The following is a 27,019-nucleotide window of genomic DNA, read 5'->3' as shown; positions in this document are numbered from 1 at the left end:
AGTTACATAGTTAGTACGGTCGAAAAAAGACATATGTCCATCAAGTTCAACCAGGGAATTAAGGGGTAGGGGTGTGGCGCGATATTGGGGAAGGGATGAGATTTTATATTTCTTCATAAGCATTAATCTTATTTTGTCAATTAGGAACATTCAGCACCCACCCGCTATCAAGGCAGCTGCCTATCATGTCATGCCCTACCTGCACAGGTGTGCTGGCTACTCAAATGATCCAATTAAGGAGGCCATTTAGTCAGCAGCAGCAGAAGTCCTGTGCCTGGACGCTCCAACAGCGGCCAGACACAAGCAGAAGCAGCAGAAGCAGCAGCAGCAGCACCACCTTTTGTTTTTTGGCTGCAGCAGCAAGGCCCACAGGGCTGGCTAGCTGGCTAGCCAGCAAGCAGGTAGCAATGAAAGTAGGAATCTTTCTTTTTAACCCTGTAAGGGGGTGGTGCACTGTACCCGAAGATACTGCCATATCGGGTCAATGCATAGGGCGACGGAAGCAAGCTTCGAAATCGGCCCCCGTTCTCAAAAATCCATTTAATATATGGTCCCCAGATAGGGGACGTATCAGATATTAAACTGATAAGAACAGATACTACACTTGATCTTAGCCAAAAGGCCGAGAAGCGATAACCGTGAAAGGGGCGGGCCCAACAAGGTCCCCTTCATGGGCACTATCACTGCTTGCTGTCAGGGAGGCTGCCAGACAATTTTCCATGCACACTCTGGGCTGGGGGGCAGTCAACCACCAGTACACACAGCAGAACCTAAACCCATACCATTATTGCTAAGCAGCAAGACAGGGGCCCATTGCACTCCCACGGGGCCTTTTTAAATGCAATCCATAACCCGGATTTGCCAGGAACCCTTCTTACTCCTCCTACTTGCATGTGACACTGGGCTTAGGATCTGCATAGGAAACACACACACAAGCACACACCTACCTTTGTTGCCTGCAGATGCCTCCTTGGCTGTCCCCAAACGGTATCAAACCAACACCCACGGGAAGCTGTAAGCATAGAGGACATGCCTGCACCCCATTGGACTTACCTGTGTGGGTTAAATCCGGGTTATTTGACAACCTATGGCGGTGATGGTTCTGCTCAGGCAGAGCAGTGCTGATGCTCCTCATAAAGCTGTCGCTGCTGTGAAGGTTCTAGGTGACATCACAAATCCCTATGGTTACATACACAACAAAGCTGGGTTGTTGTTGTTTACACTCTGCAAGGCCTGTGGAAGTGAGTGACATCATAGCACTGTAGTTCTGAGGGTTCTAGATGGATGCAACAATCTCCTGTTGCTTCTATGAAGGCCATAATAGACGACATCACCAAACAGCTCCATAGTCACATACACAGCAAAGGAGAGATGTTGTTTACACCTAGTGATGTCAGTGGTATTGAGTGACATCACAGCACAGTGCTAAGGCTCCTGGGCCTGGACACAGCAGCGGCTGCAATATCTCAACGGAGAATACGTTTATATATATGTGTGTGTGTGCGCGTATATATATATATATATATATATATATATATATATATATATATATATTTCTCCGCCGAAATCACTTTTAAACCCATTTCCACCTTTTTTTCCCTTCTCTTCCTCTTACTTTTTTTTCACGTTTTTTTACGTTTTTCTCCTTTTCACCTCTTTTCTGGGCGTATTATTCTTCTTTTTCTTCTTTTTTTTCGTCTAATGCATACCCCATCAGTGCAGCAATGCTTATTCAATACCGCCAGCAGATGGAGACACTGGGGGATAATTTTCTAAGGATTTATACTGATTTTTCCTGTCTGAATTTGTCGCACAGAAAGTTGCAGGCCAAATATGTGTGACATTTCTGCGACTTTAGCTTCTAGAGCATTTTTACAACATTATACATAGGTGCTGAATACATAAAAAGCGACTGTTCAGCGACAGACAAGTCGCATCGGCAGAAAGTAGGCCAGAATGTCAGTCCATGTTGGAGCAGGTTTAGATACAGTCTAAAGCATAGATCTCAAAGTCTGTGCACAGAATTTAGCAAGGGCCTCGCACCTTCTGATGCATCAGGTAGGTGCACAATAGCATAGCCTAACCCTCTGTACTTTGGTCTATATTGATGCGGGACATAGACAGCCAGCTGATGACCAATCCATTAGTGCAATGGATGGCTGGAAGCATTTGTCTTTGCCTTTGCAATACCACAGAAGCAATGCATGGTCAATGTACAGCAATGACACACCTGTGTGAACAGCCAGGAGACCCCCCCCCCCCCCCCCCATGTTATGTTACATAGTTACATAGTTAGTACGGTCGAAAAAAGACATATGTCCATCAAGTTCAACCAGGGAATTAAGGGGTAGGGGTGTGGCGCGATATTGGGGAAGGGATGAGATTTTATATTTCTTCATAAGCATTAATCTTATTTTGTCAATTAGGAACATTCAGCACCCACCCGCTATCAAGGCAGCTGCCTATCATGTCATGCCCTACCTGCACAGGTGTGCTGGCTACTCAAATGATCCAATTAAGGAGGCCATTTAGTCAGCAGCAGCAGAAGTCCTGTGCCTGGACGCTCCAACAGCGGCCAGACACAAGCAGAAGCAGCAGAAGCAGCAGCAGCAGCACCACCTTTTGTTTTTTGGCTGCAGCAGCAAGGCCCACAGGGCTGGCTAGCTGGCTAGCCAGCAAGCAGGTAGCAATGAAAGTAGGAATCTTTCTTTTTAACCCTGTAAGGGGGTGGTGCACTGTACCCGAAGATACTGCCATATCGGGTCAATGCATAGGGCGACGGAAGCAAGCTTCGAAATCGGCCCCCGTTCTCAAAAATCCATTTAATATATGGTCCCCAGATAGGGGACGTATCAGATTTTAAACTGATAAGAACAGATACTACACTTGATCTTAGCCAAAAGGCCGAGAAGCGATAACCGTGAAAGGGGCGGGCCCAACAAGGTCCCCTTCATGGGCACTATCACTGCTTGCTGTCAGGGAGGCTGCCAGACAATTTTCCATGCACACTCTGGGCTGGGGGGCAGTCAACCACCAGTACACACAGCAGAACCTAAACCCATACCATTATTGCTAAGCAGCAAGACAGGGGCCCATTGCACTCCCACGGGGCCTTTTTAAATGCAATCCATAACCCGGATTTGCCAGGAACCCTTCTTACTCCTCCTACTTGCATGTGACACTGGGCTTAGGATCTGCATAGGAAACACACACACAAGCACACACCTACCTTTGTTGCCTGCAGATGCCTCCTTGGCTGTCCCCAAACGGTATCAAACCAACACCCACGGGAAGCTGTAAGCATAGAGGACATGCCTGCACCCCATTGGACTTACCTGTGTGGGTTAAATCCGGGTTATTTGACAACCTATGGCGGTGATGGTTCTGCTCAGGCAGAGCAGTGCTGATGCTCCTCATAAAGCTGTCGCTGCTGTGAAGGTTCTAGGTGACATCACAAATCCCTATGGTTACATACACAACAAAACTGGGTTGTTGTTGTTTACACTCTGCAAGGCCTGTGGAAGTGAGTGACATCATAGCACTGTAGTTCTGAGGGTTCTAGATGGATGCAACAATCTCCTGTTGCTTCTATGAAGGCCATAATAGACGACATCACCAAACAGCTCCATAGTCACATACACAGCAAAGGAGAGATGTTGTTTACACCTAGTGATGTCAGTGGTATTGAGTGACATCACAGCACAGTGCTAAGGCTCCGGGGCCTGGACACAGCAGCGGCTGCAATATCTCAACGGAGAATACGTTTATATATATGTGTGTGTGTGCGCGTATATATATATATATATTTCTCCGCCGAAATCACTTTTAAACCCATTTCCACCTTTTTTTCCCTTCTCTTCCTCTTACTTTTTTTTCACGTTTTTTTACGTTTTTCTCCTTTTCGCCTCTTTTCTGGGCGTATTATTCTTCTTTTTCTTCTTTTTTTTCGTCTAATGCATACCCCATCAGTGCAGCAATGCTTATTCAATACCGCCAGCAGATGGAGACACTGGGGGATAATTTTCTAAGGATTTATACTGATTTTTCCTGTCTGAATTTGTCGCACAGAAAGTTGCAGGCCAAATATGTGTGACATTTCTGCGACTTTAGCTTCTAGAGCATTTTTACAACATTATACATAGGTGCTGAATACATAAAAAGCGACTGTTCAGCGACAGACAAGTCGCATCGGCTGAAAGTAGGCCAGAATGTCAGTCCATGTTGGAGCAGGTTTAGATACAGTCTAAAGTATAGATCTCAAAGTCTGTGCACAGAATTTAGCAAGGGCCTCGCACCTTCTGATGCATCAGGTAGGTGCACAATAGCATAGCCTAACCCTCTGTACTTTGGTCTATATTGATGCGGGACATAGACAGCCAGCTGATGACCAATCCATTAGTGCAATGGATGGCTGGAAGCATTTGTCTTTGCCTTTGCAATACCACAGAAGCAATGCATGGTCAATGTACAGCAATGACACACCTGTGTGAACAGCCAGGAGACCCCCCCCCCCCCCCCCCATGTTATGTTACACAGTTACATAGTTAGTACGGTCGAAAAAAGACATATGTCCATCAAGTTCAACCAGGGAATTAAGGGGTAGGGGTGTGGCGCGATATTGGGGAAGGGATGAGATTTTATATTTCTTCATAAGCATTAATCTTATTTTGTCAATTAGGAACATTCAGCACCCACCCGCTATCAAGGCAGCTGCCTATCATGTCATGCCCTACCTGCACAGGTGTGCTGGCTACTCAAATGATCCAATTAAGGAGGCCATTTAGTCAGCAGCAGCAGAAGTCCTGTGCCTGGACGCTCCAACAGCGGCCAGACACAAGCAGAAGCAGCAGAAGCAGCAGCAGCAGCACCACCTTTTGTTTTTTGGCTGCAGCAGCAAGGCCCACAGGGCTGGCTAGCTGGCTAGCCAGCAAGCAGGTAGCAATGAAAGTAGGAATCTTTCTTTTTAACCCTGTAAGGGGGTGGTGCACTGTACCCGAAGATACTGCCATATCGGGTCAATGCATAGGGCGACGGAAGCAAGCTTCGAAATCGGCCCCCGTTCTCAAAAATCCATTTAATATATGGTCCCCAGATAGGGGACGTATCAGATATTAAACTGATAAGAACAGATACTACACTTGATCTTAGCCAAAAGGCCGAGAAGCGATAACCGTGAAAGGGGCGGGCCCAACAAGGTCCCCTTCATGGGCACTATCACTGCTTGCTGTCAGGGAGGCTGCCAGACAATTTTCCATGCACACTCTGGGCTGGGGGGCAGTCAACCACCAGTACACACAGCAGAACCTAAACCCATACCATTATTGCTAAGCAGCAAGACAGGGGCCCATTGCACTCCCACGGGGCCTTTTTAAATGCAATCCATAACCCGGATTTGCCAGGAACCCTTCTTACTCCTCCTACTTGCATGTGACACTGGGCTTAGGATCTGCATAGGAAACACACACACAAGCACACACCTACCTTTGTTGCCTGCAGATGCCTCCTTGGCTGTCCCCAAACGGTATCAAACCAACACCCACGGGAAGCTGTAAGCATAGAGGACATGCCTGCACCCCATTGGACTTACCTGTGTGGGTTAAATCCGGGTTATTTGACAACCTATGGCGGTGATGGTTCTGCTCAGGCAGAGCAGTGCTGATGCTCCTCATAAAGCTGTCGCTGCTGTGAAGGTTCTAGGTGACATCACAAATCCCTATGGTTACATACACAACAAAGCTGGGTTGTTGTTGTTTACACTCTGCAAGGCCTGTGGAAGTGAGTGACATCATAGCACTGTAGTTCTGAGGGTTCTAGATGGATGCAACAATCTCCTGTTGCTTCTATGAAGGCCATAATAGACGACATCACCAAACAGCTCCATAGTCACATACACAGCAAAGGAGAGATGTTGTTTACACCTAGTGATGTCAGTGGTATTGAGTGACATCACAGCACAGTGCTAAGGCTCCTGGGCCTGGACACAGCAGCGGCTGCAATATCTCAACGGAGAATACGTTTATATATATGTGTGTGTGTGCGCGTATATATATATATATATATATATATATATATATATATATATATTTCTCCGCCGAAATCACTTTTAAACCCATTTCCACCTTTTTTTCCCTTCTCTTCCTCTTACTTTTTTTTCACGTTTTTTTACGTTTTTCTCCTTTTCGCCTCTTTTCTGGGCGTATTATTCTTCTTTTTCTTCTTTTTTTTTCGTCTAATGCATACCCCATCAGTGCAGCAATGCTTATTCAATACCGCCAGCAGATGGAGACACTGGGGGATAATTTTCTAAGGATTTATACTGATTTTTCCTGTCTGAATTTGTCGCACAGAAAGTTGCAGGCCAAATATGTGTGACATTTCTGCGACTTTAGCTTCTAGAGCATTTTTACAACATTATACATAGGTGCTGAATACATAAAAAGCGACTGTTCAGCGACAGACAAGTCGCATCGGCTGAAAGTAGGCCAGAATGTCAGTCCATGTTGGAGCAGGTTTAGATACAGTCTAAAGTATAGATCTCAAAGTCTGTGCACAGAATTTAGCAAGGGCCTCGCACCTTCTGATGCATCAGGTAGGTGCACAATAGCATAGCCTAACCCTCTGTACTTTGGTCTATATTGATGCGGGACATAGACAGCCAGCTGATGACCAATCCATTAGTGCAATGGATGGCTGGAAGCATTTGTCTTTGCCTTTGCAATACCACAGAAGCAATGCATGGTCAATGTACAGCAATGACACACCTGTGTGAACAGCCAGGAGACCCCCCCCCCCCCCCCCCCATGTTATGTTACATAGTTACATAGTTAGTACGGTCGAAAAAAGACATATGTCCATCAAGTTCAACCAGGGAATTAAGGGGTAGGGGTGTGGCGCGATATTGGGGAAGGGATGAGATTTTATATTTCTTCATAAGCATTAATCTTATTTTGTCAATTAGGAACATTCAGCACCCACCCGCTATCAAGGCAGCTGCCTATCATGTCATGCCCTACCTGCACAGGTGTGCTGGCTACTCAAATGATCCAATTAAGGAGGCCATTTAGTCAGCAGCAGCAGAAGTCCTGTGCCTGGACGCTCCAACAGCGGCCAGACACAAGCAGAAGCAGCAGAAGCAGCAGCAGCAGCACCACCTTTTGTTTTTTGGCTGCAGCAGCAAGGCCCACAGGGCTGGCTAGCTGGCTAGCCAGCAAGCAGGTAGCAATGAAAGTAGGAATCTTTCTTTTTAACCCTGTAAGGGGGTGGTGCACTGTACCCGAAGATACTGCCATATCGGGTCAATGCATAGGGCGACGGAAGCAAGCTTCGAAATCGGCCCCCGTTCTCAAAAATCCATTTAATATATTATCAGATATTAAACTGATAAGAACAGATACTACACTTGATCTTAGCACAAAAGGCCGAGAAGCGATAACCGTGAAAGGGCGGGCCCAACAAGGTCCCCTTCATGGGCACTATCACTGCTTGCTGTCAGGGAGGCTGCCAGACAATTTTCCATGCACACTCTGGGCTGGGGGGCAGTCAACCACCAGTACACACAGCAGAACCTAAACCCATACCATTATTGCTAAGCAGCAAGACAGGGGCCCATTGCACTCACCACGGGGCCTTTTTAAATGCAATCCATAACCCGGATTTGCAGGAACCCTTCTTACTCCTCCTACTTGCATGTGACACTGGGCTTAGGATCTGCATAGGAAACACACACACAAGCACACACCTACCTTGTTGCCTGCAGATGCCTCCTTGGCTGTCCCCAAACGGTATCAAACCAACACCCACGGGAAGCTGTAAGGCATAGAGGACATGCCTGCACCCCATTGGACTTACCTGTGTGGGTTAAATCCGGGTTATTTGACAACCTATGGCGGTGATGGTTCTGCTCAGGCAGAGCAGTGCTGATGCTCCTCATAAAGCTGTCGCTGCTGTGAAGGTTCTAGGTGACATCACAAATCCCTATGGTTACATACACAACAAAGCTGGGTTGTTGTTGTTTACACTCTGCAAGGCCTGTGGAAGTGAGTGACATCATAGCACTGTAGTTCTGAGGGTTCTAGATGGATGCAACAATCTCCTGTTGCTTCTATGAAGGCATAATAGACGACATCACCAAACAGCTCCATAGTCACATACACAGCAAAGGAGAGATGTTGTTTACACCCTAGTGATGTCAGTGGTATTGAGTGACATCACAGCACAGTGCTAAGGCTCCTGGGCCTGGACACAGCAGCGGCTGCAATATCTCAACGGAGAATACGTTTATATCTATGTGTGTGTGTGCGCGTATATATATATATATATATATAAATATATATATATATATATATTTCTCCGCCGAAATCACTTTTAAACCCATTTCCACCTTTTTTTCCCTTCTCTTCCTCTTACTTTTTTTTCACGTTTTTTTACGTTTTTCTCCTTTTCGCCTCTTTTCTGGGCGTATTATTCTTCTTTTTCTTCTTTTTTTTCGTCTAATGCATACCCCATCAGTGCAGCAATGCTTATTCAATACCGCCAGCAGATGGGAGACACTGGGGATAATTTTCTAAGGATTTATACAGATTTTTCCTGTCTGAATTTGTCGCACAGAAGTTGCAGGCCAAATATGTGTGACATTTCTGCGACTTTAGCTTCTAGAAGCATTTTTACCAACATTATACATAGGTGCTGAATACATAAAAAGCGACTGTTCAGCGACAGACAAGTCGCATCGGCTGAAAGTAGGCCAGAATGTCAGTCCATGTTGGAGCAGGTTTAGATACAGTCTAAAGTATAGATCTCAAAGTCTGTGCACAGAATTAGCAAGGGCCCTCGCACCTTCTGATGCATCAGGTAGGTGCACAATAGCATAGCCTAACCCTCTGTACTTTGGTCTATATTGATGCGGGACATAGACAGCCAGCTGATGACCAATCCATTAGTGCAATGGATGGCTGGAAGCATTTGTCTTTGCTTTGCAATACCACAGAAGCAATGCATGGTCAATGTACAGCAATGACACACCTGTGTGAACAGCCAGGAGACCCCCCCCCCCCCCATGTTATGTTACATAGTTACATAGTTAGTACGGTCGAAAAAAGACATATGTCCATCAAGTTCAACCAGGGAATTAAGGGGTAGGGGTGTGGCGCGATATTGGGGAAGGGATGAGATTTTATATTTCTTCATAAGCATTAATCTTATTTTGTCCATTAGGAACATTCAGCACCCACCCGCTATCAAGGCAGCTGCCTATCATGTCATGCCCTACCTGCACAGGTGTGCTGGCTACTCAAATGATCCAATTAAGGAGGCCATTTAGTCAGCAGCAGCAGAAGTCCTGTGCCTGGACGCTCCAACAGCGGCCAGACACAAGCAGAAGCAGCAGAAGCAGCAGCACCACCTTTTGTTTTTTTGGCTGCAGCAGCAAGGCCCACAGGGCTGGCCTAGCTGGCTAGCCAGCAAGCAGGTAGCAATGAAAGTAGGAATCTTTCTTTTAACCCTGTAAGGGGGTGGTGCACTGTACCCGAAGATACTGCCATATCGGGTCAATGCATAGGGCGACGGAAGCAAGCTTCGAAATCGGCCCCCGTTCTCAAAAATCCATTTAATATATGGTCCCCAGATAGGGGACGTATCAGATATTAAACTGATAAGAACAGATACTACACTTGATCTTAGCCAAAAGGCCGAGAAGCGATAACCGTGAAAGGGGCGGGCCAACAAGGTCCCCTTCATGGGCACTATCACTGCTTGCTGTCAGGGAGGCTGCCAGACAATTTTCCATGCACACTCGGGCTGGGGGCAGTCAACCACCAGTACACACAGCAGAACCTAAACCCATACCATTATTGCTAAGCAGCAAGACAGGGGCCCATTGCACTCCCACGGGGCCTTTTTAAATGCAATCCATAACCCGGATTTGCCAGGAACCCTTCTTACTCCTCCTACTTGCAATGTGACACTGGGCTTAGGATCTGCATAGGAAACACACAACACAAGCACACACCTACCTTTGTTGCTGCAGATGCCTCCTTGGCTGTCCCCAAACGGTAATCAAACCAACACCCACGGGAAGCTGTAAGCATAGAGGACATTGCCTGCACCCCATTGGACTTACCTGTGTGGGTTAAATCCGGGTTATTTGACAACCTATGGCGGTGATGGTTTCTGCTCAGGCAGAGCAGTGCTGATGCTCCTCATAAAGCTGTCGCTGCTGTGAAGGTTCTAGGTGACATCACAAATCCCTATGGTTACATACACAACAAAGCTGGTTGTTGTTGTTTACACTCTGCAAGGCCTGTGGAAGTGAGTGACATCATAGCACTGTAGTTCTGAGGGTTCTAGATGGATGCAACAATCTCCTGTTGCTTCTATGAAGGCCATAATAGACGACATCACCAAACAGCTCCATAGTCCACATACACAGCAAAGGAGAGATGTTGTTTACACCTAGTGATGTCAGTGGTATTGAGTGACATCACAGCACAGTGCTAAGGCTCCTGGGCCTGGGACACAGCAGCGGGCTGCAATATCTCAACGGAGAATACGTTTATATATATGTGTGTGTGTGCGCGTATATATATATATATATATATATATATATATACTATATTTCTCCGGCCGAAATCACTTTTAAACCCATTTCCACCTTTTTTTCCCTTCTCTTCCTCTTACTTTTTTTTCACGTTTTTTTACGTTTTTCTCCTTTTTCGCCTCTTTTCTGGCGTATTATTCTTCTTTTTCTTCTTTTTTTTCGTCTAATGCATACCCCATCAGTGCAAGCAATGCTTATTCAATACCGCCAGCAGATGGAGACACTGGGGGATAATTTTCTAAGGATTTATACTGATTTTCCTGTCTGAATTAGTCGCACAGAAAGTTGCAGGCCAAATATGTGTGACATTTCTGCGACTTTAGCTTCTAGAGCATTTTTACAACATTATACATAGGTTGCTGAATACATAAAAAGCGTACCTGTTCAGCGACAGACAAGTCGCATCGGCTGAAAGTAGGCCAGAATGTCAGTCCATGTTGGAGCAGGTTTAGATACAGTCTAAAGTATAGATCTCAAAGTCTGTGCACAGAATTTAGCAAGGCCTCGCACCTTCTGATGCATCAGGTAGGTGCACAATAGCATAGCCTAACCCTCTGTACTTTGGTCTATAATTGATGCGGGACATAGACAGCCAGCTGATGACCAATCCATTAGTGCAATGGATGGGCTGGAAGCATTTGTCTTTGCCTTTGCAATACCACAGAAGCAATGCATGGTCAATGTACAGCAATGACACACCTGTGTGAACAGCCAGGAGACCCCCCCCCCCCCCATGTTATGTTACATAGTTAAATAGTTAGTACGGTCCGAAAAAAGACATATGTCCATCAAGTTCAACCAGGGAATTAGGGGTAGGGTGTGGCGCGATATTGGGGAAGGGATGAGATTTTATATTTCTTCATAAGCATTAATCTTATTTTGTCAATTAGGGAACATTCAGCACCCACCCGCTATCAAGGCAGCTGCCATATCATGTCATGCCCTACCTGCACAGGTGTGCTGGCTACTCAAATGATCCAATTAAGGAGGCCATTTAGTCAGCAGCAGCAGAAGTCCTGTGCCTGGACGCTCCCAACAGCGGCCAGACACAAGCAGAAGCAGCAGAAGCAGCAGCAGCAGCACCACCTTTTGTTTTTTGGCTGCAGCAGCAAGGCCCACAGGGCTGGCTAGCTGGCTAGCCAGCAAGCAGGTAGCAATGAAAGTAGGAATCTTTCTTTTTAACCCTGTAAGGGGTGGTGCACTGTACCCGAAGATACTGCCATATCGGGTCAATGGCATAGGGCGACGGAAGCAAGCTTCGAAATCGGCCCCCGTTCTCAAAATCCATTTAATATATGGTCCCCAGATAGGGGACGTATCAGGATATTAAACTGATAAGAACAGATACTACACTTGATCTTAGCCAAAAGGCCGAGAAGCGATAACCGTGAAAGGGGCGGGCCCAACAAGGTCCCCCCCCTTCATGGGCACTATCACTGCTTGCTGTCAGGGAGGCCTGCCAGACAATTTTCCATGCACACTCTGGGCTGGGGGGCAGTCAACCACCAGTACACACAGCAGAACCTAAACCCATACCATTATTGCTAAGCAGCAAGACAGGGGGCCCATTGCACTCCCACGGGGCCTTTTTAAATGCAATCCATAACCCGGATTTGCCAGGAACCCTTCTTACTCCTCCTACTTGCATGTGACACTGGGCTAGGATCTGCATAGGAAACACACACACAAGCACACACCTACCTTTGTTGCCTGCAGATGCCTCCTTGGCTGTCCCCAAACGGTATCAAACCAACACCCACAGGGAAGCTGTAAGCATAGAGGACATGCCTGCACCCATTGGACTTACCTGTGTGGGTTAAATCCGGGTTATTTGACAACCTATGGCGGTGATGAGTTCTGCTCAGGCAGAGCAGTGCTGATGCTCCTCATTAAAGCTGTCGCTGCTGTGAAGGTTCTAGGTGACATCACAAATCCCTATGGTTACATACACAACAAAGCTGGTTGTTGTTGTTTACACTCTGCAAGGCCTGTGGAAGTGAGTGACATCATAGCACTGTTGTTCTGAGGTTCTAGATGGATGCAACAATCTCCTGTTGCTTCTATGAAGGCCATAATAGGACGACATCACCAAACAGCTCCATAGTCACATACACAGCAAAGGAGAGATGTTGTTTACACCTAGTGATGTCAGTGGTATTGAGTGACATCACAGCACAGTGCTAAGGCTCCTGGGCCTGGACACAGCAGCGGCTGCAATATCTCACGGAGAATACGTTTATATATATGTGGTGTGTGTGCGCGTATATATATATATATATATATATAATATATATATATATATATTTCTCCGCCGAAATCACTTTTAAACCCATTTCCACCTTTTTTTCCCTTCTCTTCCTCTTACTTTTTTTCACGTTTTTTTACGTTTTTCTCCTTTTCGCCTCTTTTCTGGGCGTATTATTCTTCTTTTTCTTCTTTTTTTTCGTCTAATGCATACCCCATCAGTGCAGCAATGCTTATTCAATACCGCCAGCAGATGGAGACACTGGGGGATAATTTTCTAAGGATTTATACTGATTTTTCCTGTCTGAATTTGTCGCACAGAAAGTTGCAGGCCAAATATGTGTGACATTTCTGCGACTTTAGCTTCTAGAGCATTTTTACAAACATATATACATAGGTGCTGAATACATAAAAAGCGACTGTTCAGCGACAGACAAGTCGCATCGGCTGAAAGTAGGCCAGAATGTCAGTCCATGTTGGAGCAGGTTTAGATACAGTCTAAAGTATAGATCTCAAAGTCTGTGCACAGAATTTAGCAAGGGCCTCGCACCTTCTGATGCATCAGGTAGGTGCACAATAGCATAGCCTAACCCTCTGTACTTTGGTCTATATTGATGCGGGACATAGACAGCCAGCTGATGACCAATCCATTAGTGCAATGGATGGCTGGAAGCATTTGTCTTTGCCTTTGCAATACCACAGAAGCAATGCATGGTCAATGTACAGCAATGACACACCTGTGTGAACAGCCAGGAGACCCCCCCCCCCCCCCATGTTATGGTTACATAGTTACATAGTTAGTACGGTCGAAAAAGACATATGTCCATCAAGTTCAACCAGGGAATTAAGGGGTAGGGGTGTGGCGCGATATTGGGGAAGGGATGAGATTTTATATTTCTTCATAAGCATTAATCTTATTTTGTCAATTAGGAACATTCAGCACCCACCCGCTATCAAGGCAGCTGCCTATCATGTCATGCCCTACCTGCACAGGTGTGCTGGCTACTCAAATGATCCAATTAAGGAGGCCTTTTAGTAGCAGCAGCAGAAGTCCTGTGCCTGGACGCTCCAACAGCGGCCAGACACAAGCAGAAGCAGCAGAAGCAGCAGCAGCAGCACCACCTTTTGTTTTTTGGCTGCAGCAGCAAGGCCCACAGGGCTGGCTAGCTGGCTAGCCAGCAAGCAGGTAGCAATGAAAGTAGGAATTCTTTCTTTTTAACCCTGTAAGGGGTGGTGCACTGTACCCGAAGATACTGCCATATCGGGTCAATGCATAGGGCGACGGAAGCAAGCTTCGAAATCGGCCCCCGTTCTCAAAATCCATTTAATATATGGTCCCCAGATAGGGGACGTATCAGATATTAAACTGATAAGAACAATACTACACTTGATCTTAGCCAAAAGGCCGAGAAGCGATAACCGTGAAAGGGGCGGGCCCAACAAGGTCCCCTTCATGGGCACTATCACTGCTTGCTCGTCAAGGGAGGCTGCCAGAACAATTTTCCATGCACACTCTGGGCTGGGGGGCAGTTCAACCACCAGTACACACAGCAGAACCTAAACCCATACCATTATTGCTAAGCAGCAAGACAGGGGCCCATTGCACTCCCACGGGGCCTTTTTAAATGCAATCCATAACCCCGGATTTGCCAGGAACCCTTCTTACTCCTCCTACTTGCATGTGACACTGGGCTTAGGATCTGCATAGGAAACACACACACAAGCACACACCTACCTTTGTTGCCTGCAGATGCCTCCTTGGCTGTCCCCAAACGGTATCAAACCAACACCCACGGGGAAGCTGTAAGCATAGAGGACATGCCTGCACCCCATTGGACTTACCTGTGTGGGGTTAAATCCCGGGTTATTTGACAACCTATGGCGGTGATGGTTCTGCTCAGCAGAGCAGTGCTGATGCTCCTCATAAAGCTGTCGCTGCTGTGAAGGTTCTAGGTGACATCACAAATCCCTATGGTACATACACAACAAAGCTGGTTGTTGTTGTTTACACTCTGCAAGGCCTGTGGAAGTGAGTGACATCATAGCACTGTAGTTCTGAGGGTTCTAGATGGATGCAACAATCTCCTGCCTGTTGCTTCTATGAAGGCCATAATAGACGACATCACCAAACAGCTCCATAGTCACATACACAGCAAAGGAGAGATGTTGTTTACACCTAGTGATGTCAGTGGTATTGAGTGACATCACAGCACAGTGCTAAGGCTCCTGGGCCTGGACACAGCAGCGGCTGCAATATCTCAACGGAGAATACGTTTATATATATGTGTGTGTGTGCGCGTATATATATATATATATATATATATATATATATATATATTCTCCGCCGAAATCACTTTTAAACCCATTTCCACCTTTTTTTCCCTTCTCTTCCTCTTACTTTTTTTTCACGTTTTTTTACGTTTTTCTCCTTTTCGCCTCTTTTCTGGGCGTATTATTCTTCTTTTTCTTCTTTTTTTTCGTCTAATGCATACCCCATCAGTGCAGCAATGCTTATTCAATACCGCCAGCAGATGGAGACACTGGGGGATAATTTTCTAAGGATTTATACTGATTTTTCCTGTCTGAATTTGTCGCACAGAAAGTTGCAGGCCAAATATGTGTGACATTTCTGCGACTTTAGCTTCTAGAGCATTTTTACAACATTATACATAGGTGCTGAATACATAAAAAGCGACTGTTCAGCGACAGACAAGTCGCATCGGCTGAAAGTAGGCCAGAATGTCAGTCCATGTTGGAGCAGGTTTAGATACAGTCTAAAGTATAGATCTCAAAGTCTGTGCACAGAATTTAGCAAGGGCCTCGCACCTTCTGATGCATCAGGTAGGTGCACAATAGCATAGCCTAACCCTCTGTACTTTGGTCTATATTGATGCGGGACATAGACAGCCAGCTGATGACCAATCCATTAGTGCAATGGATGGCTGGAAGCATTTGTCTTTGCCTTTGCAATACCACAGAAGCAATGCATGGTCAATGTACAGCAATGACACACCTGTGTGAACAGCCAGGAGACCCCCCCCCCCCCCATGTTATGTTACATAGTTACATAGTTAGTACGGTCGAAAAAAGACATATGTCCATCAAGTTCAACCAGGGAATTAAGGGGTAGGGGTGTGGCGCGATATTGGGGAAGGGATGAGATTTTATATTTCTTCATAAGCATTAATCTTATTTTGTCAATTAGGAACATTCAGCACCCACCCGCTATCAAGGCAGCTGCCTATCATGTCATGCCCTACCTGCACAGGTGTGCTGGCTACTCAAATGATCCAATTAAGGAGGCCATTTAGTCAGCAGCAGCAGAAGTCCTGTGCCTGGACGCTCCAACAGCGGCCAGACACAAGCAGAAGCAGCAGAAGCAGCAGCAGCAGCACCACCTTTTGTTTTTTGGCTGCAGCAGCAAGGCCCACAGGGCTGGCTAGCTGGCTAGCCAGCAAGCAGGTAGCAATGAAAGTAGGAATCTTTCTTTTTAACCCTGTAAGGGGGTGGTGCACTGTACCCGAAGATACTGCCATATCGGGTCAATGCATAGGGCGACGGAAGCAAGCTTCGAAATCGGCCCCCGTTCTCAAAAATCCATTTAATATATGGTCCCCAGATAGGGGACGTATCAGATATTAAACTGATAAGAACAGATACTACACTTGATCTTAGCCAAAAGGCCGAGAAGCGATAACCGTGAAAGGGGCGGGCCCAACAAGGTCCCCTTCATGGGCACTATCACTGCTTGCTGTCAGGGAGGCTGCCAGACAATTTTCCATGCACACTCTGGGCTGGGGGGCAGTCAACCACCAGTACACACAGCAGAACCTAAACCCATACCATTATTGCTAAGCAGCAAGACAGGGGCCCATTGCACTCCCACGGGGCCTTTTTAAATGCAATCCATAACCCGGATTTGCCAGGAACCCTTCTTACTCCTCCTACTTGCATGTGACACTGGGCTTAGGATCTGCATAGGAAACACACACACAAGCACACACCTACCTTTGTTGCCTGCAGATGCCTCCTTGGCTGTCCCCAAACGGTATCAAACCAACACCCACGGGAAGCTGTAAGCATAGAGGACATGCCTGCACCCCATTGGACTTACCTGTGTGGGTTAAATCCGGGTTATTTGACAACCTATGGCGGTGATGGTTCTGCTCAGGCAGAGCAGTGCTGATGCTCCTCATAAAGCTGTCGCTGCTGTGAAGGTTCTAGGTGACATCACAAATCCCTATGGTTACATACACAACAAAGCTGGGTTGTTGTTGTTTACACTCTGCAAGGCCTGTGGAAGTGAGTGACATCATAGCACTGTAGTTCTGAGGGTTCTAGATGGATGCAACAATCTCCTGTTGCTTCTATGAAGGCCATAATAGACGACATCACCAAACAGCTCCATAGTCACATACACAGCAAAGGAGAGATGTTGTTTACACCTAGTGATGTCAGTGGTATTGAGTGACATCACAGCACAGTGCTAAGGCTCCTGGGCCTGGACACAGCAGCGGCTGCAATATCTCAACGGAGAATACGTTTATATATATGTGTGTGTGTGCGCGTATATATATATATATATATATATATATATATATATATATATATATATTCTCCGCCGAAATCACTTTTAAACCCATTTCCACCTTTTTTTCCCTTCTCTTCCTCTTACTTTTTTTTCACGTTTTTTTACGTTTTTCTCCTTTTCGCCTCTTTTCTGGGCGTATTATTCTTCTTTTTCTTCTTTTTTTTCGTCTAATGCATACCCCATCAGTGCAGCAATGCTTATTCAATACCGCCAGCAGATGGAGACACTGGGGGATAATTTTCTAAGGATTTATACTGATTGTTCCTGTCTGAATTTGTCGCACAGAAAGTTGCAGGCCAAATATGTGTGACATTTCTGCGACTTTAGCTTCTAGAGCATTTTTACAACATTATACATAGGTGCTGAATACATAAAAAGCGACTGTTCAGCGACAGACAAGTCGCATCGGCTGAAAGTAGGCCAGAATGTCAGTCCATGTTGGAGCAGGTTTAGATACAGTCTAAAGTATAGATCTCAAAGTCTGTGCACAGAATTTAGCAAGGGCCTCGCACCTTCTGATGCATCAGGTAGGTGCACAATAGCATAGCCTAACCCTCTGTACTTTGGTCTATATTGATGCGGGACATAGACAGCCAGCTGATGACCAATCCATTAGTGCAATGGATGGCTGGAAGCATTTGTCTTTGCCTTTGCAATACCACAGAAGCAATGCATGGTCAATGTACAGCAATGACACACCTGTGTGAACAGCCAGGAGACCCCCCCCCCCCCCCATGTTATGTTACATAGTTACATAGTTAGTACGGTCGAAAAAAGACATATGTCCATCAAGTTCAACCAGGGAATTAAGGGGTAGGGGTGTGGCGCGATATTGGGGAAGGGATGAGATTTTATATTTCTTCATAAGCATTAATCTTATTTTGTCAATTAGGAACATTCAGCACCCACCCGCTATCAAGGCAGCTGCCTATCATGTCATGCCCTACCTGCACAGGTGTGCTGGCTACTCAAATGATCCAATTAAGGAGGCCATTTAGTCAGCAGCAGCAGAAGTCCTGTGCCTGGACGCTCCAACAGCGGCCAGACACAAGCAGAAGCAGCAGAAGCAGCAGCAGCAGCACCACCTTTTGTTTTTTGGCTGCAGCAGCAAGGCCCACAGGGCTGGCTAGCTGGCTAGCCAGCAAGCAGGTAGCAATGAAAGTAGGAATCTTTCTTTTTAACCCTGTAAGGGGGTGGTGCACTGTACCCGAAGATACTGCCATATCGGGTCAATGCATAGGGCGACGGAAGCAAGCTTCGAAATCGGCCCCCGTTCTCAAAAATCCATTTAATATATGGTCCCCAGATAGGGGACGTATCAGATATTAAACTGATAAGAACAGATACTACACTTGATCTTAGCCAAAAGGCCGAGAAGCGATAACCGTGAAAGGGGCGGGCCCAACAAGGTCCCCTTCATGGGCACTATCACTGCTTGCTGTCAGGGAGGCTGCCAGACAATTTTCCATGCACACTCTGGGCTGGGGGGCAGTCAACCACCAGTACACACAGCAGAACCTAAACCCATACCATTATTGCTAAGCAGCAAGACAGGGGCCCATTGCACTCCCACGGGGCCTTTTTAAATGCAATCCATAACCCGGATTTGCCAGGAACCCTTCTTACTCCTCCTACTTGCATGTGACACTGGGCTTAGGATCTGCATAGGAAACACACACACAAGCACACACCTACCTTTGTTGCCTGCAGATGCCTCCTTGGCTGTCCCCAAACGGTATCAAACCAACACCCACGGGAAGCTGTAAGCATAGAGGACATGCCTGCACCCCATTGGACTTACCTGTGTGGGTTAAATCCGGGTTATTTGACAACCTATGGCGGTGATGGTTCTGCTCAGGCAGAGCAGTGCTGATGCTCCTCATAAAGCTGTCGCTGCTGTGAAGGTTCTAGGTGACATCACAAATCCCTATGGTTACATACACAACAAAGCTGGGTTGTTGTTGTTTACACTCTGCAAGGCCTGTGGAAGTCAGTGACATCATAGCACTGTAGTTCTGAGGGTTCTAGATGGATGCAACAATCTCCTGTTGCTTCTATGAAGGCCATAATAGACGACATCACCAAACAGCTCCATAGTCACATACACAGCAAAGGAGAGATGTTGTTTACACCTAGTGATGTCAGTGGTATTGAGTGACATCACAGCACAGTGCTAAGGCTCCTGGGCCTGGACACAGCAGCGGCTGCAATATCTCAACGGAGAATACGTTTATATATATGTGTGTGTGTGCGCGTATATATATATATATATATATATATATATATATATATATATATATATATATTTCTCCGCCGAAATCACTTTTAAACCCATTTCCACCTTTTTTTCCCTTCTCTTCCTCTTACTTTTTTTTCACGTTTTTTTACGTTTTTCTCCTTTTCGCCTCTTTTCTGGGCGTATTATTCTTCTTTTTCTTCTTTTTTTTCGTCTAATGCATACCCCATCAGTGCAGCAATGCTTATTCAATACCGCCAGCAGATGGAGACACTGGGGGATAATTTTCTAAGGATTTATACTGATTTTTCCTGTCTGAATTTGTCGCACAGAAAGTTGCAGGCCAAATATGTGTGACATTTCTGCGACTTTAGCTTCTAGAGCATTTTTACAACATTATACATAGGTGCTGAATACATAAAAAGCGACTGTTCAGCGACAGACAAGTCGCATCGGCTGAAAGTAGGCCAGAATGTCAGTCCATGTTGGAGCAGGTTTAGATACAGTCTAAAGTATAGATCTCAAAGTCTGTGCACAGAATTTAGCAAGGGCCTCGCACCTTCTGATGCATCAGGTAGGTGCACAATAGCATAGCCTAACCCTCTGTACTTTGGTCTATATTGATGCGGGACATAGACAGCCAGCTGATGACCAATCCATTAGTGCAATGGATGGCTGGAAGCATTTGTCTTTGCCTTTGCAATACCACAGAAGCAATGCATGGTCAATGTACAGCAATGACACACCTGTGTGAACAGCCAGGAGACCCCCCCCCCCCCCCCCCCCCATGTTATGTTACATAGATACATAGTTAGTACGGTCGAAAAAAGACATATGTCCATCAAGTTCAACCAGGGAATTAAGGGGTAGGGGTGTGGCGCGATATTGGGGAAGGGATGAGATTTTATATTTCTTCATAAGCATTAATCTTATTTTGTCAATTAGGAACATTCAGCACCCACCCGCTATCAAGGCAGCTGCCTATCATGTCATGCCCTACCTGCACAGGTGTGCTGGCTACTCAAATGATCCAATTAAGGAGGCCATTTAGTCAGCAGCAGCAGAAGTCCTGTGCCTGGACGCTCCAACAGCGGCCAGACACAAGCAGAAGCAGCAGAAGCAGCAGCAGCAGCACCACCTTTTGTTTTTTGGCTGCAGCAGCAAGGCCCACAGGGCTGGCTAGCTGGCTAGCCAGCAAGCAGGTAGCAATGAAAGTAGGAATCTTTCTTTTTAACCCTGTAAGGGGGTGGTGCACTGTACCCGAAGATACTGCCATATCGGGTCAATGCATAGGGCGACGGAAGCAAGCTTCGAAATCGGCCCCCGTTCTCAAAAATCCATTTAATATATGGTCCCCAGATAGGGGACGTATCAGATATTAAACTGATAAGAACAGATACTACACTTGATCTTAGCCAAAAGGCCGAGAAGCGATAACCGTGAAAGGGGCGGGCCCAACAAGGTCCCCTTCATGGGCACTATCACTGCTTGCTGTCAGGGAGGCTGCCAGACAATTTTCCATGCACACTCTGGGCTGGGGGGCAGTCAACCACCAGTACACACAGCAGAACCTAAACCCATACCATTATTGCTAAGCAGCAAGACAGGGGCCCATTGCACTCCCACGGGGCCTTTTTAAATGCAATCCATAACCCGGATTTGCCAGGAACCCTTCTTACTCCTCCTACTTGCATGTGACACTGGGCTTAGGATCTGCATAGGAAACACACACACAAGCACACACCTACCTTTGTTGCCTGCAGATGCCTCCTTGGCTGTCCCCAAACGGTATCAAACCAACACCCACGGGAAGCTGTAAGCATAGAGGACATGCCTGCACCCCATTGGACTTACCTGTGTGGGTTAAATCCGGGTTATTTGACAACCTATGGCGGTGATGGTTCTGCTCAGGCAGAGCAGTGCTGATGCTCCTCATAAAGCTGTCGCTGCTGTGAAGGTTCTAGGTGACATCACAAATCCCTATGGTTACATACACAACAAAGCTGGGTTGTTGTTGTTTACACTCTGCAAGGCCTGTGGAAGTGAGTGACATCATAGCACTGTAGTTCTGAGGGTTCTAGATGGATGCAACAATCTCCTGTTGCTTCTATGAAGGCCATAATAGACGACATCACCAAACAGCTCCATAGTCACATACACAGCAAAGGAGAGATGTTGTTTACACCTAGTGATGTCAGTGGTATTGAGTGACATCACAGCACAGTGCTAAGGCTCCTGGGCCTGGACACAGTAGCGGCTGCAATATCTCAACGGAGAATACGTTTATATATATGTGTGTGTGTGCGCGTATATATATATATATATATATATATATATATATATATATATATTTCTCCGCCGAAATCACTTTTAAACCCATTTCCACCTTTTTTTCCCTTCTCTTCCTCTTACTTTTTTTTCACGTTTTTTTACGTTTTTCTCCTTTTCGCCTCTTTTCTGGGCGTATTATTCTTCTTTTTCTTCTTTTTTTTCGTCTAATGCATACCCCATCAGTGCAGCAATGCTTATTCAATACCGCCAGCAGATGGAGACACTGGGGGATAATTTTCTAAGGATTTATACTGATTTTTCCTGTCTGAATTTGTCGCACAGAAAGTTGCAGGCCAAATATGTGTGACATTTCTGCGACTTTAGCTTCTAGAGCATTTTTACAACATTATACATAGGTGCTGAATACATAAAAAGCGACTGTTCAGCGACAGACAAGTCGCATCGGCTGAAAGTAGGCCAGAATGTCAGTCCATGTTGGAGCAGGTTTAGATACAGTCTAAAGTATAGATCTCAAAGTCTGTGCACAGAATTTAGCAAGGGCCTCGCACCTTCTGATGCATCAGGTAGGTGCACAATAGCATAGCCTAACCCTCTGTACTTTGGTCTATATTGATGCGGGACATAGACAGCCAGCTGATGACCAATCCATTAGTGCAATGGATGGCTGGAAGCATTTGTCTTTGCCTTTGCAATACCACAGAAGCAATGCATGGTCAATGTACAGCAATGACACACCTGTGTGAACAGCCAGGAGACCCCCCCCCCCCCCCATGTTATGTTACATAGTTACATAGTTAGTACGGTCGAAAAAAGACATATGTCCATCAAGTTCAACCAGGGAATTAAGGGGTAGGGGTGTGGCGCGATATTGGGGAAGGGATGAGATTTTATATTTCTTCATAAGCATTAATCTTATTTTGTCAATTAGGAACATTCAGCACCCACCCGCTATCAAGGCAGCTGCCTATCATGTCATGCCCTACCTGCACAGGTGTGCTGGCTACTCAAATGATCCAATTAAGGAGGCCATTTAGTCAGCAGCAGCAGAAGTCCTGTGCCTGGACGCTCCAACAGCGGCCAGACACAAGCAGAAGCAGCAGAAGCAGCAGCAGCAGCACCACCTTTTGTTTTTTGGCTGCAGCAGCAAGGCCCACAGGGCTGGCTAGCTGGCTAGCCAGCAAGCAGGTAGCAATGAAAGTAGGAATCTTTCTTTTTAACCCTGTAAGGGGGTGGTGCACTGTACCCGAAGATACTGCCATATCGGGTCAATGCATAGGGCGACGGAAGCAAGCTTCGAAATCGGCCCCCGTTCTCAAAAATCCATTTAATATATGGTCCCCAGATAGGGGACGTATCAGATATTAAACTGATAAGAACAGATACTACACTTGATCTTAGCCAAAAGGCCGAGAAGCGATAACCGTGAAAGGGGCGGGCCCAACAAGGTCCCCTTCATGGGCACTATCACTGCTTGCTGTCAGGGAGGCTGCCAGACAATTTTCCATGCACACTCTGGGCTGGGGGGCAGTCAACCACCAGTACACACAGCAGAACCTAAACCCATACCATTATTGCTAAGCAGCAAGACAGGGGCCCATTGCACTCCCACGGGGCCTTTTTAAATGCAATCCATAACCCGGATTTGCCAGGAACCCTTCTTACTCCTCCTACTTGCATGTGACACTGGGCTTAGGATCTGCATAGGAAACACACACACAAGCACACACCTACCTTTGTTGCCTGCAGATGCCTCCTTGGCTGTCCCCAAACGGTATCAAACCAACACCCACGGGAAGCTGTAAGCATAGAGGACATGCCTGCACCCCATTGGACTTACCTGTGTGGGTTAAATCCGGGTTATTTGACAACCTATGGCGGTGATGGTTCTGCTCAGGCAGAGCAGTGCTGATGCTCCTCATAAAGCTGTCGCTGCTGTGAAGGTTCTAGGTGACATCACAAATCCCTATGGTTACATACACAACAAAGCTGGGTTGTTGTTGTTTACACTCTGCAAGGCCTGTGGAAGTGAGTGACATCATAGCACTGTAGTTCTGAGGGTTCTAGATGGATGCAACAATCTCCTGTTGCTTCTATGAAGGCCATAATAGACGACATCACCAAACAGCTCCATAGTCACATACACAGCAAAGGAGAGATGTTGTTTACACCTAGTGATGTCAGTGGTATTGAGTGACATCACAGCACAGTGCTAAGGCTCCTGGGCCTGGACACAGCAGCGGCTGCAATATCTCAACGGAGAATACGTTTATATATATGTGTGTGTGTGCGCGTATATATATATATATATATATATATATATATATATATATATATATTTCTCCGCCGAAATCACTTTTAAACCCATTTCCACCTTTTTTTCCCTTCTCTTCCTCTTACTTTTTTTTCACGTTTTTTTACGTTTTTCTCCTTTTCGCCTCTTTTCTGGGCGTATTATTCTTCTTTTTCTTCTTTTTTTTCGTCTAATGCATACCCCATCAGTGCAGCAATGCTTATTCAATACCGCCAGCAGATGGAGACACTGGGGGATAATTTTCTAAGGATTTATACTGATTTTTCCTGTCTGAATTTGTCGCACAGAAAGTTGCAGGCCAAATATGTGTGACATTTCTGCGACTTTAGCTTCTAGAGCATTTTTACAACATTATACATAGGTGCTGAATACATAAAAAGCGACTGTTCAGCGACAGACAAGTCGCATCGGCTGAAAGTAGGCCAGAATGTCAGTCCATGTTGGAGCAGGTTTAGATACAGTCTAAAGTATAGATCTCAAAGTCTGTGCACAGAATTTAGCAAGGGCCTCGCACCTTCTGATGCATCAGGTAGGTGCACAATAGCATAGCCTAACCCTCTGTACTTTGGTCTATATTGATGCGGGACATAGACAGCCAGCTGATGACCAATCCATTAGTGCAATGGATGGCTGGAAGCATTTGTCTTTGCCTTTGCAATACCACAGAAGCAATGCATGGTCAATGTACAGCAATGACACACCTGTGTGAACAGCCAGGAGACCCCCCCCCCCCCCCCATGTTATGTTACATAGTTACATAGTTAGTACGGTCGAAAAAAGACATATGTCCATCAAGTTCAACCAGGGAATTAAGGGGTAGGGGTGTGGCGCGATATTGGGGAAGGGATGAGATTTTATATTTCTTCATAAGCATTAATCTTATTTTGTCAATTAGGAACATTCAGCACCCACCCGCTATCAAGGCAGCTGCCTATCATGTCATGCCCTACCTGCACAGGTGTGCTGGCTACTCAAATGATCCAATTAAGGAGGCCATTTAGTCAGCAGCAGCAGAAGTCCTGTGCCTGGACGCTCCAACAGCGGCCAGACACAAGCAGAAGCAGCAGAAGCAGCAGCAGCAGCACCACCTTTTGTTTTTTGGCTGCAGCAGCAAGGCCCACAGGGCTGGCTAGCTGGCTAGCCAGCAAGCAGGTAGCAATGAAAGTAGGAATCTTTCTTTTTAACCCTGTAAGGGGGTGGTGCACTGTACCCGAAGATACTGCCATATCGGGTCAATGCATAGGGCGACGGAAGCAAGCTTCGAAATCGGCCCCCGTTCTCAAAAATCCATTTAATATATGGTCCCCAGATAGGGGACGTATCAGATATTAAACTGATAAGAACAGATACTACACTTGATCTTAGCCAAAAGGCCGAGAAGCGATAACCGTGAAAGGGGCGGGCCCAACAAGGTCCCCTTCATGGGCACTATCACTGCTTGCTGTCAGGGAGGCTGCCAGACAATTTTCCATGCACACTCTGGGCTGGGGGGCAGTCAACCACCAGTACACACAGCAGAACCTAAACCCATACCATTATTGCTAAGCAGCAAGACAGGGGCCCATTGCACTCCCACGGGGCCTTTTTAAATGCAATCCATAACCCGGATTTGCCAGGAACCCTTCTTACTCCTCCTACTTGCATGTGACACTGGGCTTAGGATCTGCATAGGAAACACACACACAAGCACACACCTACCTTTGTTGCCTGCAGATGCCTCCTTGGCTGTCCCCAAACGGTATCAAACCAACACCCACGGGAAGCTGTAAGCATAGAGGACATGCCTGCACCCCATTGGACTTACCTGTGTGGGTTAAATCCGGGTTATTTGACAACCTATGGCGGTGATGGTTCTGCTCAGGCAGAGCAGTGCTGATGCTCCTCATAAAGCTGTCGCTGCTGTGAAGGTTCTAGGTGACATCACAAATCCCTATGGTTACATACACAACAAAGCTGGGTTGTTGTTGTTTACACTCTGCAAGGCCTGTGGAAGTGAGTGACATCATAGCACTGTAGTTCTGAGGGTTCTAGATGGATGCAACAATCTCCTGTTGCTTCTATGAAGGCCATAATAGACGACATCACCAAACAGCTCCATAGTCACATACACAGCAAAGGAGAGATGTTGTTTACACCTAGTGATGTCAGTGGTATTGAGTGACATCACAGCACAGTGCTAAGGCTCCTGGGCCTGGACACAGCAGCGGCTGCAATATCTCAACGGAGAATACGTTTATATATATGTGTGTGTGTGCGCGTATATATATATATATATATATATATATATATATATATATATATATATATTTCTCCGCCGAAATCACTTTTAAACCCATTTCCACCTTTTTTTCCCTTCTCTTCCTCTTACTTTTTTTTCACGTTTTTTTACGTTTTTCTCCTTTTCGCCTCTTTTCTGGGCGTATTATTCTTCTTTTTCTTCTTTTTTTTCGTCTAATGCATACCCCATCAGTGCAGCAATGCTTATTCAATACCGCCAGCAGATGGAGACACTGGGGGATAATTTTCTAAGGATTTATACTGATTTTTCCTGTCTGAATTTGTTGCACAGAAAGTTGCAGGCCAAATATGTGTGACATTTCTGCGACTTTAGCTTCTAGAGCATTTTTACAACATTATACATAGGTGCTGAATACATAAAAAGCGACTGTTCAGCGACAGACAAGTCGCATCGGCTGAAAGTAGGCCAGAATGTCAGTCCATGTTGGAGCAGGTTTAGATACAGTCTAAAGT

At 46.1% G+C, this 27,019-nt stretch overlaps 11 non-coding genes and 1 pseudogene across 11 annotated transcripts; all 12 read right to left on the bottom strand.

The window, feature by feature from the left end:
• Positions 1-443: 443 nt before the first annotated feature.
• On the bottom strand, positions 444-634 carry LOC130338969 (U2 spliceosomal RNA). The gene has a single exon (XR_008879422.1). It is a non-coding gene; the product is annotated as a U2 spliceosomal RNA (small nuclear RNA).
• A 2,091-nt stretch (positions 635-2,725) lies between these two features.
• Positions 2,726-2,916, bottom strand: LOC130338953 (U2 spliceosomal RNA). Its single transcript, XR_008879409.1, has one exon. It is a non-coding gene; the product is annotated as a U2 spliceosomal RNA (small nuclear RNA).
• A 2,061-nt stretch (positions 2,917-4,977) lies between these two features.
• LOC130338957 (U2 spliceosomal RNA) lies at positions 4,978-5,168 on the bottom strand. Its single transcript, XR_008879412.1, has one exon. It is a non-coding gene; the product is annotated as a U2 spliceosomal RNA (small nuclear RNA).
• Positions 5,169-7,257: 2,089 nt separating this feature from the next.
• On the bottom strand, positions 7,258-7,430 carry LOC130338964 (U2 spliceosomal RNA; annotated as a pseudogene).
• A 2,077-nt stretch (positions 7,431-9,507) lies between these two features.
• On the bottom strand, positions 9,508-9,698 carry LOC130338944 (U2 spliceosomal RNA). Its single transcript, XR_008879401.1, has one exon. It is a non-coding gene; the product is annotated as a U2 spliceosomal RNA (small nuclear RNA).
• A 2,087-nt stretch (positions 9,699-11,785) lies between these two features.
• Positions 11,786-11,977, bottom strand: LOC130338963 (U2 spliceosomal RNA). Its single transcript, XR_008879418.1, has one exon. It is a non-coding gene; the product is annotated as a U2 spliceosomal RNA (small nuclear RNA).
• A 2,089-nt stretch (positions 11,978-14,066) lies between these two features.
• LOC130338962 (U2 spliceosomal RNA) lies at positions 14,067-14,255 on the bottom strand. Its single transcript, XR_008879417.1, has one exon. It is a non-coding gene; the product is annotated as a U2 spliceosomal RNA (small nuclear RNA).
• Positions 14,256-16,342: 2,087 nt separating this feature from the next.
• LOC130338932 (U2 spliceosomal RNA) lies at positions 16,343-16,533 on the bottom strand. The gene has a single exon (XR_008879390.1). It is a non-coding gene; the product is annotated as a U2 spliceosomal RNA (small nuclear RNA).
• Positions 16,534-18,620: 2,087 nt separating this feature from the next.
• On the bottom strand, positions 18,621-18,811 carry LOC130339020 (U2 spliceosomal RNA). The gene has a single exon (XR_008879464.1). It is a non-coding gene; the product is annotated as a U2 spliceosomal RNA (small nuclear RNA).
• A 2,098-nt stretch (positions 18,812-20,909) lies between these two features.
• Positions 20,910-21,100, bottom strand: LOC130339008 (U2 spliceosomal RNA). Its single transcript, XR_008879453.1, has one exon. It is a non-coding gene; the product is annotated as a U2 spliceosomal RNA (small nuclear RNA).
• A 2,084-nt stretch (positions 21,101-23,184) lies between these two features.
• LOC130338996 (U2 spliceosomal RNA) lies at positions 23,185-23,375 on the bottom strand. Its single transcript, XR_008879442.1, has one exon. It is a non-coding gene; the product is annotated as a U2 spliceosomal RNA (small nuclear RNA).
• Positions 23,376-25,462: 2,087 nt separating this feature from the next.
• LOC130338984 (U2 spliceosomal RNA) lies at positions 25,463-25,653 on the bottom strand. Its single transcript, XR_008879431.1, has one exon. It is a non-coding gene; the product is annotated as a U2 spliceosomal RNA (small nuclear RNA).
• Positions 25,654-27,019: the final 1,366 nt, after the last annotated feature.

The sequence above is a fragment of the Hyla sarda genome, unplaced genomic scaffold, assembly GCF_029499605.1.
Source record: "Hyla sarda isolate aHylSar1 unplaced genomic scaffold, aHylSar1.hap1 scaffold_534, whole genome shotgun sequence".
NCBI classification, from domain to species: Eukaryota; Metazoa; Chordata; class Amphibia; order Anura; family Hylidae; genus Hyla; species Hyla sarda.
This window is presented reverse-complemented; position numbering and strand designations above follow the sequence as displayed.